This window comes from Bos indicus, chromosome 22, assembly GCF_029378745.1.
Source record: "Bos indicus isolate NIAB-ARS_2022 breed Sahiwal x Tharparkar chromosome 22, NIAB-ARS_B.indTharparkar_mat_pri_1.0, whole genome shotgun sequence".
NCBI classification, from domain to species: Eukaryota; Metazoa; Chordata; class Mammalia; order Artiodactyla; family Bovidae; genus Bos; species Bos indicus.
In genome coordinates, this window is record NC_091781.1 from 8436886 (window position 1) to 8450939 (window position 14054).

Below are 14054 nucleotides of genomic sequence, written 5' to 3' on the forward strand. Positions count from 1 at the left end.
GGGTGAAGGACAAAGAAGAGGGACATGGGCAAAAATGAAGGCGGAGCTGTGGTCGTTGATGGGCTCTTGTGTGGATGCTGTTGGGAAGCCCAGTACAAAATAGCCGGTTGGAGGAAGTCCTCGGGAAAATGGCGAAGGGCCAGAAATACCCCGGCTTGGTGTGCTCGGGCAGAAAAACATCTCCTGCCTTTGGTTATGCCTGGCGCCAAGATTTAATAATAAATATTAAGGATGTTGCTTGAGAAAACGGGTTATGGGATAAGCACACGGGTCACTTAGAGTGCGCTGTCCTTGAAATATTTTTACTGATTAGGTGTTAACCCCGTACGCGCCCTGCTGGCTGTATACTCTAAGCTCTTTGTTCCTACTTCTATAAAAAGGCTTGACTGCAGAAATAAACTTGTCAGTCCTTGCAAGAGACTGTCCGAGTGTCATTCTTTCAGGTTCGTCGCTTCCGAGTCCCGGGGAGAAAATCCCCAACAGATGCCATCTTCCCGTGGGAGCATGTCTGGGTGGGAGAGGTGAGTAGGGTGAGCCTCCCCTGCCCAGAGGTCACTCGATGGGGTTTGGGGGGCTCCACGGCCACTTGCTGGGGTGTCTGGCAGAGTTCCCTCCAAGACTGGTTCCCAGTGTCTGGGATGGCTGCTCCCCACTGCAGATGGCTCATCAGCTAAAGCAGGCTCACCAAGAGACCCCGTACTGACGTCTGACCACGCCCATGGGCCCTGGCCAGTATTCAGCCACTACCTGAGCCCAGCAAGGTGAGGTGTCTCTTCTGGGTGTGTATAAATAGTTCACACCCAGCTTGTCTGAGGGGCCTCCTTCTCTCGCTTTTGAACCAGGAGGCAAATCTTCAGTTCATTAAAAAAGTAATAGTGGGCTCCTGTGGATCCATATCCAAAGAGGAAGGACATTTTGATGTCGCAGTAATGTGTGGTTTTCCATGATAAACCATATGTGCTAGAATTTACATTATGAATTAAGCCTGCATATGGCAGTTGTACTGTTTACCAGCCAATACAGAGGTCCATAAATATTTGAATAGCTTATGATACTGTGTACCCACTGAATATGCGGTGTGCTTACATTTCTTCCCATCCCCGAGAGGTGGTTTCTGGAGGTGGGTATTGAATTATATAGCTTGAACCTGAATTGAACATTATTGAGTATGTTAGGGTTGTGTAGTTTTTTATGATGGAGGGAGGGGATAGGCCACCTCCTCACCCTTTACAGGAGTAACCACTCCAGTGTGGAAAGAAGGGTCCTTGACTTGACTGCTGGCCAGAAAACTGACAGCTCCTGAGGGTTCCACTCCCTTCCCCTCCCCTTGGAGTGGAGCACATCCATTGTCTGTTATACCTTTTTTTTTTTTTTAAAGTAACATATTCTCTTCTGCTCAGGAACTCAAAAGTAGATATTCTACAGAAATGTGAACTGTGAAAGTATATCCTGTAATTTACAGTCAATGTGCTTTGAAGGTGAAAAACACCCTCTAGTCATACAACATCACTGTAGCTTCTGTCTGTCTTTTTATCCACTTCTCTCCCTCCTTTGCTGGCTGACTCGAATCACCTGCAGAAGAGATCTGAAGAGGGAAGGAGAAATGAAGAAACACACTGGAAAAAATTCTTCATTTATTATTAACTTAAACCTCCAATTGACTCGCCTCCCCGAGGGCTGGAGACTACCATAGGAGTGGGGAATTGGTCCAGTTAGCCTCAGACATTCAGAGAAAGAGATCCATGTCGTGGAAAGATCAGTGAACTGAGAGAGAGACGAGCTAAATGCTAATTGTGGTTTTCTGAGCCCTTTAACTTCTCAGCCACTCCGTTTTTACTTTGCACACCTTGTTCTCTCTCTTGTTGTCTTTTACTTCTGGCCGTTTTCTGGTTTTCTTTTCTACTTGCTGGAAGGCCTCAGAGCATAGCAGACAGGAAATGCCTCGTACTGTGTAATTGTTAAAAACCTCATCCCGCAACTTTGTTAGTTCGTAACGCTGTAAATCAAAAGACGCTTACTCCTTGGAAGGAAAGTTATGTCCAACCTAGATAGCATATTCAAAAGCAGAGACATTATTTGCCAACAAAGGTCCGTCTAGTCAAGGCTATGGTTTTTCCTGTGGTCATGTATGGATGTGAGAGTTGGACTGTGAAGAAGGCTGAGTGTTGAAGAATCGATGCTTTTGAACTGTGGTGTTGGAGACGACTCTTGAGAGTCCCTTGGACTGCAAGGAGATCCAACCAGTCCATTCTGAAGGAGATCAGCCCTAGGATTTCTTTGGAAGGAATGATGCTAAAGCTGAAACTCCAGTACTTTGGCCACCTCATGAGAAGAGTTGACTCATTGGAAAAGACTCTGATGCTGGGAGGGATTGGGGGCAGGAGGAGAAGGGGACGACAGAGGATGAGATGGCTGGATGGACGCAAGTCTGAGTGAACTCCGGAAGTTAGTAATGGATAGGAAGGCCTGGCGTGCTGCGATTCATGGGGTCGCAAAGAGTTGGACACAGCTGAGCAACTGAGCTGAACTGAACTGAACTCTGTGAAGCATTCAATTCCTCTGGCCTGGGCTAGCTCAGCTGGTTGTGGCTGGTTTGCTCACATGTCTGCTCTCAGCTGGCAGGTCTGCTTGATGATCTACCACGGCCTCCCAGTGTGTCTAGTGGTTGGCAGGCTGGTGGCCAGGATCTGGTTGCCTGTTGGTTGTGGGGCTCCCTGGGGTGCCTGGGTTCTCTTCCACGTGACCGTTCAGCCTCCAGCACACCATCTCAGACTGAATCACATGATGGTCTCTGGGTTCCAAGCTCAGCAAGTCAACCAGCCAGGATGCAAGCACTTTCCTAACCTCTGATTATATCATCTTTGCTAATCTCCAGTTGGTCAGAGCAAATCACATGGCCGATCAAGATTCAACAGGAGGAGAAATAGACTTTGTGTCTGGATGAGAGAGAAGAAATTCATGACCATTTTTGCAGTCTATCAGAGACTGTATTTTAAGACATCTGAAAAAAGTGCTGACTGGCAGAGAGCAACTGGGTGATCAGTGGGTGCAGGACGTGGCACTAATCACTGAATTCACATGATGTGATGCTGGACAGTATTGTGTCCTCATGATACCACTGTCCTCATCAGTCCTACGGCTTTGGTGCTTCTGTTTAGAAAAGTCACTATGCCAGAACCCTGCTCTCCTTTACATAGCAGATGTGGTGTAGAAATGTTCCTTGTACATAGACATTTTTGGAGCTTGAATTATATTTTCAGCACAATACGGGAGTTGGCTATTTCAAGGAACCCAGTCGTGAATCTTTTATGAAAGTAACGAATCCTTTTGTAAGACCCCAAATCACCTTCTGGTTTAGCTGCTTGGCAGGTCAAAGTAAAGGGATTTTAAAATATAGATGATGTCGAAAGGGTTCCGACTTTGCACTTGAACTGCCCAAGGTTCAAATCTTCCTGACTGTGCAATCTCAGGCAGGTACTTTAATTTCCCTAAGCCCTACTTAAAAAAATTTTTTAAGTAAAATGCAGTTAAGAGATATCTACATCCATTGGATTATTGGACGGATTACATGACAAGTGGAAAAAAATATAAAGAGCCAGATAATTACAGAAGTTTGGTCAATGAGCATGATGATTTCTTCCACATTATCAGATGTTAGATTTTGTGTAACTACCTATCCTGTCATCTCCCATCATAGATAAGAAGCTTTTGAAACATTTGTTTTTCAGTTTTGAGATTAGTTTGGCTTGGTTCCCTTTGTCTGTTCTTCCAAAGTCTTGCCATAAAGCTTTATAGCCATTTTCATTCCTTGATCAAATTCAAGAGGGTAGATGAGGAAATGAATTCATAACTTTGTAGACATCACCGGGTAAAAAGTCTGTACTAAATCAATTTAAAATAAATTAGCTGAGAATAAAGCAGGTGCTGCCTCATACCGTCTGCAGAGTTATCTTTTAACCTGATCAGCAGAGAACAGGAAAACAATTAACAAACTGAAAAGCCATCCCAGGGTATCTGAGGGCCACCAACCACAAGGTGGTCGGTTGAGCAATTGTCACAGGCTTTAGGGTCAGTGGGTGGACGTGCCGTGTCAGCACAAAATCCTGACCTGGGGTGGCCAGTCTTCCAGGGCTGTGAGAGCATCACAAGGAATTTATAGCTGGTGAATTACAAAAACAGCTCTAATTAGCCCCGAGAGGCAATAGCATAAGAACCACTGCAGACTCATATTTGCTTCCTTCTCAGGATTTTATATGCGAGCTTGGTAATGAATGTTCTTTAACAATAGGAGCTGGGAGACCTTAGCTCTAATAGGCCTCCTAAGGATCCGGCCTCCTTTATTTGCAATCCTGCAAAGATTAGTGGGATGCTATTGTTAAGCCCTGAATCACCCCCCCAGTTTGCATTGTGGCTTCAATCAGAAGGGTGGAGCAGTGGAGAAGAAATTTTCCTTAACCACTGCCCCCTCTCCACGCAGGAATAAACAGTAAATAATTCAGCACTCAGAGGGGTTGGAATGCTTGGTGGAGGACCAGTACAGTTTTAAAAGGAGTTTCAGGCACAAAGATCGTTTTGTTTGTTTGTATTAATAAAGAATAATGTCTCTCTGACATAGGATAAGATACTGTTTCTGAAGTCAGGGTTGCTTTGGCCAGATATTATCACTGCCTCCCTTGGTCTGCTTTTTCTACATCTCAGTGAAAAGGTACTCATAAATTCATTCTCTGGTTGACGTTTGGGGGTGTGGCTCAAAAAAATCCCCTCTGTTTTTTCCCTTGCTCCACTCGGTAAATATAGAGAGAGCCTTATATGCAACAGCCTCTGTTCTAGGTCCTGGATATGTAGTGGGGTTGAATGAAAGATCTGTCCTGAAACCTGAGCACTGTGGTGTTTTGGTAATGGCAACCCACTCCAGTACCCTTGCCTGGAAAATCCCATGGACGGAGCAGTGTGGTAGACTACAGTCCATGGGGGCCGCAAAGAGTCAGACACGACTGAGCGACTGCACTTCACTTTAGAAGTTCAGACAGGTAGCTGTAGGGGTCTTTAGGGGTAACAGTGGGGATCCAGCCATATTCCCATGCTTGTAATTCCTCAGTCAGGTGAGAGTCTAGGATGGGGCAGGAATTCAGTTCTGTTTTCCTCAGCTGGTAATACAATTATAATGGATTTCAATGTAGGCAGTTCAAAAAGGGTAGAAAAAATAAATCATCATTTTTGTGGCAGTTTGGTTCTGAACCAAACATGTTAGCCCATTCCTGGTGGAAGCTGATATGACCAACTTCATCCAGGTCAAGGAGATGGTTCAGCTTCACTGACCGGTGACTTCAGAGCTTATTATAATATTGATTTCTGGGTCCCATCCAGGAACTTCTGAGTCAGTGTGTCCAGGGAAGGGGCTGAGTCTCTTGACTTTTTAAAAAGAACTCCTCGGGTGCAATTCTTGGCTACAGATCTCAGGTGGGCCCGTGTGGATTACGTGTTCAACGTTGAACCCCGCCACCTTCTGGCAGGAGCAGCACTTGGCTTTGGAGAACCACTCTCCTCATCCTGTGAGGAGTAAGAAGAGTGTGATGGTTGGTCGTATACCATGAGCTCGTGCAGTCAGGTGCTGCTTTTCCCAGAGTGAGGTCAGACTAGAACAATGATCTGGAGCCGATTGATTCCTCAGTCGTACTCAGAGTAGCTGGCTTTAACTTCTGCGACTTGAGTCCTCAGAGCTGCTCTGGCCCCAGATTTTGTTCAAGTTCAGTCCTCCAGCCATTTATGGTTTGGGGAACCTTCACGAGAGCCTTTAAATGGATTTTTTGGGGGGAGGGAGAAGAATTGTTCTGTTGGTATCACTGAAGAGGCAGGAAAGAACATGACATAATAACACGGGATTGGTGTTCTGGCTTTGGGTGGATGGCATGTTTAGGAAGAAAATGCGGATCTTTCCTCTGTGTGGTCCATGAAGGGAAAGCCTGCCCTGCCTTCTGCCTCTGCCTGAAGAGGAGCAACATGCCTCTTCTCTTTCTTTCGGCTAAGGCAACTACGCTGAGAATGTATTTTCTATGTATCTGTTTCTCCTCCTAAGCTCTGAGAACAAGAACTGTGTCTTATTTTCGTCTGTGATTCCAGGGATTAATGGAAGGCTTGGCATATAGAAGACTCCACATGTGGCTGTGAGACGGGATTCTATTCTGGACCTGAACCGTGATGCAGGGACTGGGTCTTGTTTGAGCCTCAGGCTTCATTGTGAGCCCCACCTGGGTATTTGGAATCTGTTTCTCTCAGCCTTTCACCACTCCTGTGCTTCCTAAGAAAAAAATAACTGCCTCCATATGGGCCATTATCCTTAGTTTTTAAAGTCCAAAGATCTGTCATTTGCTTAGGAATTGGTATGTTTCTTGGATTAATTTCTTATATCTGGGACCACATTTCATTTTTTGCCCCTCCTGAGTCTGTTCTGTGCTAATGGCATGATAGAAAAAAGACGCGTATTTGTCTCCAATCTTTCCAGGACCTCAAGAGATAAAAGTTTCCAATTAGCATTCTTTCCCTGGCAGCTCCACTTTGTGATTAAAGAGCTTCATTGGCTTTGGACAGTTTTAGAAATACAACTGAGTGCTAACAGAGACCCAGGGGCAAGACCTCATGAGCGGAGGCCAGAGAGGAGAGAAGCCAATGAAAGGGGAGAGGAGGAGGCCGCTGTTGCTGGAGAGGCAAGGAAGGGCAAAAACAGCCACGGAGATAATTCGCTCTCCTGAAAGTGGAGTCGGTGGCCAGTTTCACTGAGGCGGTGCAGTTTTGGGAGTCAGGAAATTTCAGGGAGCTCATCTTCATTTCTACTTTGTAAAATGCTACTGAATAAATCCAGGAATCTTGGTTTGTAACTCCTTCCTCTAGAAACTCACTTTATCTAGATATGTGCTGAAATGTTGCTTTGAAGGCAACCATGAGGGATATCAGAGGTCAGCTTAGTACGGAGAGGTGGCATGTGACTGGCTGGTCGTTGGGAGACATCTGGGCATCCATCTGGTTTCTGTCATGCCCCACCACTGCTCATCCCTCTGCCCAAGCTCACAGCTGTGCTGTGTTGTTCTGGGCTCTCTCATATCCATGCCTTTGCACCATTGTTCTCTCCATCTAGAACATTCTTCTCCTTGACTTAGGTTTTCTAAAAGCAGAAAGGAAGCCAGGGATTCATATGGTTTCTTAAGGGAGTAGTGGCTGGAGAAGGGAAGGGAAGGAAGAAGGGGAGTATAGGGTAAGGAGATGAGCAAGAATGTGATCTCAGCTGTTCCTACAGGGAGCTCTGAGTGTGAGTTGCATCACAGAAATTGTCCCAATTTCAGGCAGGGCCCCTGGACCCCCATGACAGTGAGTCCTTGCAGAGGGGATATCCCTACATATAGGACTTGACTGGTGGCTCAGACAGTAAAGGATTTGTCTGCAATGTGGGAGGCCTGGGTTCAATCCCTGGGTCAGGAATATTCCCTGGAGAAGGGAATCTTTCAATATTCCACTCCAGTATTCTTTCCAGGAGAATTCTATGGACAGAGGAGCCTGGCAGGCTGCAATCCATGGGACCACAAACAGTCAGATGTGACTGAGTGACTAACAGTATCCCCGTGTGTGGGTGAGGTACCTCCCCTGGCTGGGGCCAGCTGTCCTGAGAATGGGGTCAGTGTGAATCATAGCGATTGAGATGTCCGCAGCAGCTGGATGGTGGGAACCCTGTCCTAGCAAAGGAGATCCTGGTGGAGTGTTAACAGCATCCCCTCCACTGCCATTCTTTACCCTGTTAAGTTTTGTTAGCTGATTTTTCAAGACTTGGTTCCGGTCATACATTCTTTGACCACCTCTTTCCTTTCTAGCAGGTTAGATAGCCCTCATCTGTATTCAGTAGCCTCCTGGACTTACTAACCTCCATATCATCTCACTGTACATCAGTGGGCCTCCTCTAGTTATCTCCTTGGTGGTATGGGATTACCTTTCCCATCTTTATCTATCATGCTTACATAGTATGTGGGGCTTCCCTGGTGGCTCAGAGGGTAAAGCCTCTGCCTGCAGTGCGGGAGACCTGGGTTCGATCCCTGGGTTGGGAAGATCCCCTGGAGAAGGAAATGACAATCTGCTCTGGTACTCTTGCCTGAAAAACCCCATGGAAGGAGAAGCCTGGTAGACTACAGTCCACGAGGTTGCAAAGAGTTGGACACGACTGAGCAACTCCACTTTCTTTCTTTCACATAGTATGTACAGTATAATGCATGCTAAGTCACTTCATTTGTGTCTGGCTTTGCATCCCCATGGACTGTAGCCCACCAGGCTCCTCTATCCATGGGATTCTCCAGGCAAGGATACTGGAGTGAGTTTCCATTTTCGACTCCAGTACAACATAAGGGTGTTCCATAAAATTGTGTTGAGTGGATGAGTGAAATCTTGAATCCTCCATTAGTTTACTGTGTGATTGAGGTCATAACTTTTGTGAGTCTAAATTCCCACTTTTTAAAGCAAGGTATAGTATGTGCCCACTGGTCTGTTAGTGTTGTTAGGAAGGTCAAGCCACCCAGCCTGGTCTTAGCCATGAGGCATGGTATGAAAACCAGATTTTGTTTTGTCTGGCTCACCCTGACAAAGAAAAACAAAGAAAAATGGTGTCCCTCCCACCTAGTTTCTTTCTTGGTACCTTGGACAGTTCCAACAGATCTTTCTTATGTAATACAAGGCTGAACTCTTGAGCTTCTCTTGAGCTTTCAGTTTGCCTCCTGAAGCCACTCAGGATGTCAGCTCTGTGTTTCACAGGACAGTCCTTATGATTCGATTGTTTCAGGGAGTGTTGTTGCCTCATCTGCTGTTCTCACTTCTTGATGACAGTTGTAGCCAAACCTTTGAAGGTTGAGTCTTGCTTGTCTTGTCTTCCTTCCTTGGTTGTCATCAGCTCCTGCTGTTACCGAGATGAGGTGGAGAGAGTTGGACTCTCAATGTTGGTTAAGTTCCCAGGAAAAAGATCCTCAGGAAAGTCTTCTGAGGACATGCATGGAATTTTGTCTTGATTTTTTTTCTAATCATGCCAATTCAAAGGGGGACATTTCTGCTTAGAGGGATCCTACACTCCTCTATTTGAGCAAACATAGGGAGATGGTGAGGGATAGGAAAGCCTGGCATGCTGCAGTCCAAGGGGTTGCATAGAGTTGGAACAACAACAACACTCCCCTATTTTTCCTCAGCAAAATCTTGATGATAAATGATATCATATCCATAATCAATTTTGGTTTTCCTGAATAATATATGATTATATTAGGGTGATGTGGACACACCAGTGCACCAGGGGCTGAAATACTTGGGCCCTGTTTCCATGGCCATTAATTAGCTGTGTGACCTTAGGCAACTTTATCTCTTTGTTCTTGAGGGGCTACAGCACCTCTCCACATGTGAGAAGAGTGAAGACAGACAGTGCACAGAATACACAATTACTGAAGGGCCCAAATTAACAGGACTTACTGATGGTTTTGATGGAGAAGTAAGGGAGAAAGAGCAATCAAGGACAACTCTCAAGAGTCTGTAGGGGCTCTAGCAAGTTGGATAGACAGTGGGAACCTGCAGAGAAAATAGAGGAGCATCCAGGGAGATGGGTGGGGGGAAATCGTGGGGTTGAGGAGTCCTGAGAGCCCACATAATTCCAGAGAAGAGGTATGGTCTGCACCACTGCTGAGGTTTCAGGTAAGATGAGGATTAAAAATTATGCTTGGGCTTTAGCAGTAAAGAGGTCGCCTGATGATCATAGAGGCTTTTTAAAGCCTGTGATGGGGGTGGAAGATGGATTGGAGTGAATTGAGGAGTAAGTGGGAGGGGAGCATATGGAGACTGCAGGGAGAGATAACTTTCTGGAAAACTTTGGGGTGTGAGGAGGAGGAGAGAGGACTATAGCTGCAGGAAATGTGGAGTAGAAGGTAAGTATTTTTAAGTCGGGGGAGACTCGAGCCTTTTTAAGTGATTGAGAGGAAAGGTTTGGCTTCTTCTGCGTAGAAGAGAAATGGGCTAATTGATACCCTGAGAAGATCAAGGAAGATGTCCAAAACACAGGAGGAGGGACCAACCTTGGCAGAGAAGGGCACTGTCTTGAATGTCACGCCAGGGATACATGTGTTGCTGTGGAAACCACACTCAGATTCACTGGCCACCTGCTGTTTCTGCTTCCCTCACCGCGACCACAGTAGCTGCTGGATGCCTTTTCTCTAGACCTCAGTTCTCAGCAGCCTGAATTCGATGTGTGTGTGTGTCCATCATGGGAAGGAGAACATCCCAGGACCGCACAGGCACATTGTTAGCCGTTGGGACTAACCCCCTTCCTGCCTCTGTTCATTCAGTGTCTGATCAGGAGTGAGTCACACCCAAGCTTCCCTGCACACTCATCCCTATCCACGCATCCATTCTCACCTGATGCGCAAGTTCACATCCTGCAGACCCACAGTCAACTCCCTCTCTCCTCCTCGCAGATGAACTAGACAAGCTACTCTTGCTGAGAGGATGATGGTCTCATTTCCCATGGTCTGCCTCAGGCTCCTCTGTCTGGGCCCAGGATGAGTCAGCATTCTCTAATACTCTTGGCCAAATCTACTTTTCTTACAAATGAAATTGTTGTCTTTGTTTCCTTGCTAAGTTGTGTTCAACTCTTTTTGCAGCCCCGTGGACTATATAGTCTGTGAGGCTCCTCTGTCCTTAGGATTTTCCAGGCAAGAATACTGGAATGGGTTGCCATTTCCTTTTCCAGTTGTTCTTCTAGACCCAGGGATTGAACCCATGCCTCCTGCATTGGCAGGTGAATTCTTTATCACTGAGCCACCAGGGAAGCCCATAAATGGAATTATTGTTCCCAGTTTCCTTGTTGATAGAGGGGCCTAAAGGAGTCTACTGCCCTCCCTATGTGTGTTAAGTGGCTTGAGTGTCAAGATGTATGACTAAATTCTAGATGTGTTAATAAAATACTGACCCTATAAAAAAATTCATGTCACATTTTAAAACAATCCAGGAAGCAATGACCAGAAACATCAATTAACTGAGAGCTTGAATATGCTTATGCATTTGTACAGAACTAGCTTTCTAAAGGCCTGAAGACAGAAGCACAGACTTTTTTAAAGCAACAAGCAATTGCAAGTCAATAAACATCCGGTTCCTCCTCTGCTCATCCAGCCCAATGATGATGAAATGCACACCGACAGGAGCAATAAGAAAAATAATAACATTATCACAGGATCAATGTCTATTGCTGGCTTCATAAATAAAGGACTTGGCTTCCTATTGATGTTTAATTTTTGTAAATGCCTCTGGAAATTTAAGTAGCAGTAGGAAAATATTATCCTGAGATAATGTTCAATTTCTCCTAACATAAGCTCTTAAACCTTGGATGTGTTCAGCTTTCAGTCTGGGACAAATTCTGGAGAACAAATTTCTTTGGAACAGACGGTGGTAGATTGATTTTAAATAGGCTGACCTTGGTGCTCTGGGTCTCGGGGACAGGAGAGTAGACGATGGTTGGAACAGCAGAGGCAGAGAAGGCCTGGTGTTCCTGCTTCTTCCATGGCTTGTTCTGAGGTATCTGTCAGCAAAATGGGAGATTCTTTCTCCTCCATTTATATCCCACAGCCAGTGCAGCAGCTTGTGCCAAATTTGTGAGTCCTGGGGGACAAATGAGGCTCGGAAAGAAGGGTTCACCTATCTCTGTGGGATACCGTGATGTCTTGTATCCTGTTACCTTTTGCTGTACATGAACTACATTGAGCGCCTGGCTTGAAAAACAAATCAACGCCTGCCAACTCGACCCTAGCAGAAGCACGAGAATACTTTGAAGGTGAGAAATCATAGATATTAAAGCTGAAAGGGAGCTTCCTCAAGAGATCTTCTAATCTAGGCTTTCTCAGCCTTCAGGAAGGTAAGCATGAATGCCCCCATTCCTCAGAAGATGTTCTGAAAATCGAGCTAATTCGAATAGAGGGCAGGGAAGTGACTGTCTTCTATCCTGAGAGCAATGTTTCTCTGACAGCTTGCACAGAATCACCTGGCTCTTGTTAAAACACAGATCCCTGGACCCCCAACCCCAGCATCTCTGATTCTGTAAATCTAGGGGTAGGGCCCAGGAGTGTGCATTTCCTTTTTAAAAAATTATTTCTTTATTTATGGCTACGCTGGCTCTTGATTGCGTCGTGTAGGATCTTCCGTTGTGGCACAGACTCTCTAGTTGAGGCTCACATGCCCAATAGTTTCAGCTCTCAGGCTCAGTTGCCCTGTGGCATGTGGGATCTTAGTTCCCTGATCAGGGATCAAACCCTTATCCCTTGCAGTGGAAGCCGGATTCTTAATCACTGGACTTCCAGGGAAGTCCCCAGTGTGCATTTCTAATGAATTTTTAGGTCCTGCTGATGCTCTTGGTCTTGGTCTTACTTTGAGAATCACTGGACTAGAGTCTCCTTTCTTGATTTCATGACTCAGAAGCTGGGCTGTCTTAAGCTAACAAGTGAGTTGTTCCGTAACCCATTGTGTCAGATAGGGGCAGAGAATATGTATGTTAAGCTTCTTACTTAATCTGAGACTGCAGAGTCTTTGCTCGAGTAAGAGCAAGCTTATTTTTCTGTGACTTTAAGGCTGGTTCCAGCTACTCCAAAGACACATGGGCTTGAAAAGAAACAGGGATTCCTCAGGTACCCCAGCCTCTGACCTCGTTTCTTTTAACTTGAGAAGAGCTGTCACTTTCCTGGGAATCTGAAATAGAAAGGCAGATTTGTAAAGGCCTTTCTGACTCCAAACAGCTGGATTTGCACTCACCATGGTGATCGCTCAGCGCCACGCAGACCTGACAGTGATGAATGGTGCTGGTTCCACTGGAATTCCATCAGAGCTGCTGGGTAGAGACCCCAGTCACTGAGCCTGGTGCCCTCTGGCTCTTCCCCATCAAGGTTTGAAAAGCTGACATGTAGCAAGGAGGCCGGTGGGAAAGAGGCATCAGTTGGGTGTGGCAGCTTTGCTGTTTAGCAGAGGATGCAGTGTTAGGGATAGGGGATCAGCAGGAGAGGAGGGAACGAGAGGGTTTCTTCAGTCCCAAGAATTCTAGACCCTTACCTGACCTCCCTTCTTCTCTGATGGAAGAATCTCATGACAAAGTATACTTGCCTCAGAATACAGTCCCAGCCCCATCCCTACCTGAGTCATAGCAGTGAGAACAATTAGGCTCTTCACAGGGTTATGTGTTCTAAATATCCTACTTGCCTTATATTTCATGTAAGGATTAGAAAACAGGAATGCTGGAATTTTCAAGTCCTTGTCCAGCTTCTCTCTGTCCATTTCTAGTGTGCTGCCTTTATAAGCATGTCCCCCTGTTGTATTAATTGCCTCCACCCTTTTCCTTTTGTATTCTTTCTCACTGGTTCCTCTTCTTTGTTTCTCTTTGAGGAATTGAGATTTCTATTCCTCCACTCACCTTCCTGTCCAGTCTTTGACTTTTAAGAACAGACTGAGTAGGTGGTTATGAAACACAAGGGCCAGTTCTGAGAGCCACTTCTTCCCCAGCAACTTGCATTTCAGGCAAAACAAGCCCACGTTTCACTTCTATTTTGCTTAATGTAAGTGTTACTGAAATGCGACATGCACATGGAGAAACGCACATATCATACATTTTAGGCAGATGGATTTTCACAGCATGAACACATGGAGTGACCAGCACCCAGGTCATGAAACAGAAAATGCCTGGTACCCCTCAAAGCCCCAGTGCTCCCCTTCAGCAATCTCCTGCCCTCTGGGATATCACTATCTTGACTTTTAACAGATTAATTTTGACAGTTTTTTAACTTTGTATAAATGGGATCATTCCATATACACTCTCTGATGCCTGGCTATTTTTCTCAATTTTGTGTTTGTGAAATCCACTGATGCTGTTACACGTGGTTCATTTCCCCTGTGCTCTCTTCTCTGTGTAATGAGCATATCACACTTGATTCATTCGACTATTAATGGAAATTTGGGCTTTTCCAGGTTGAAGCTGTTATAAATGTTGCAGCTATTCACATTCTTTTACACGT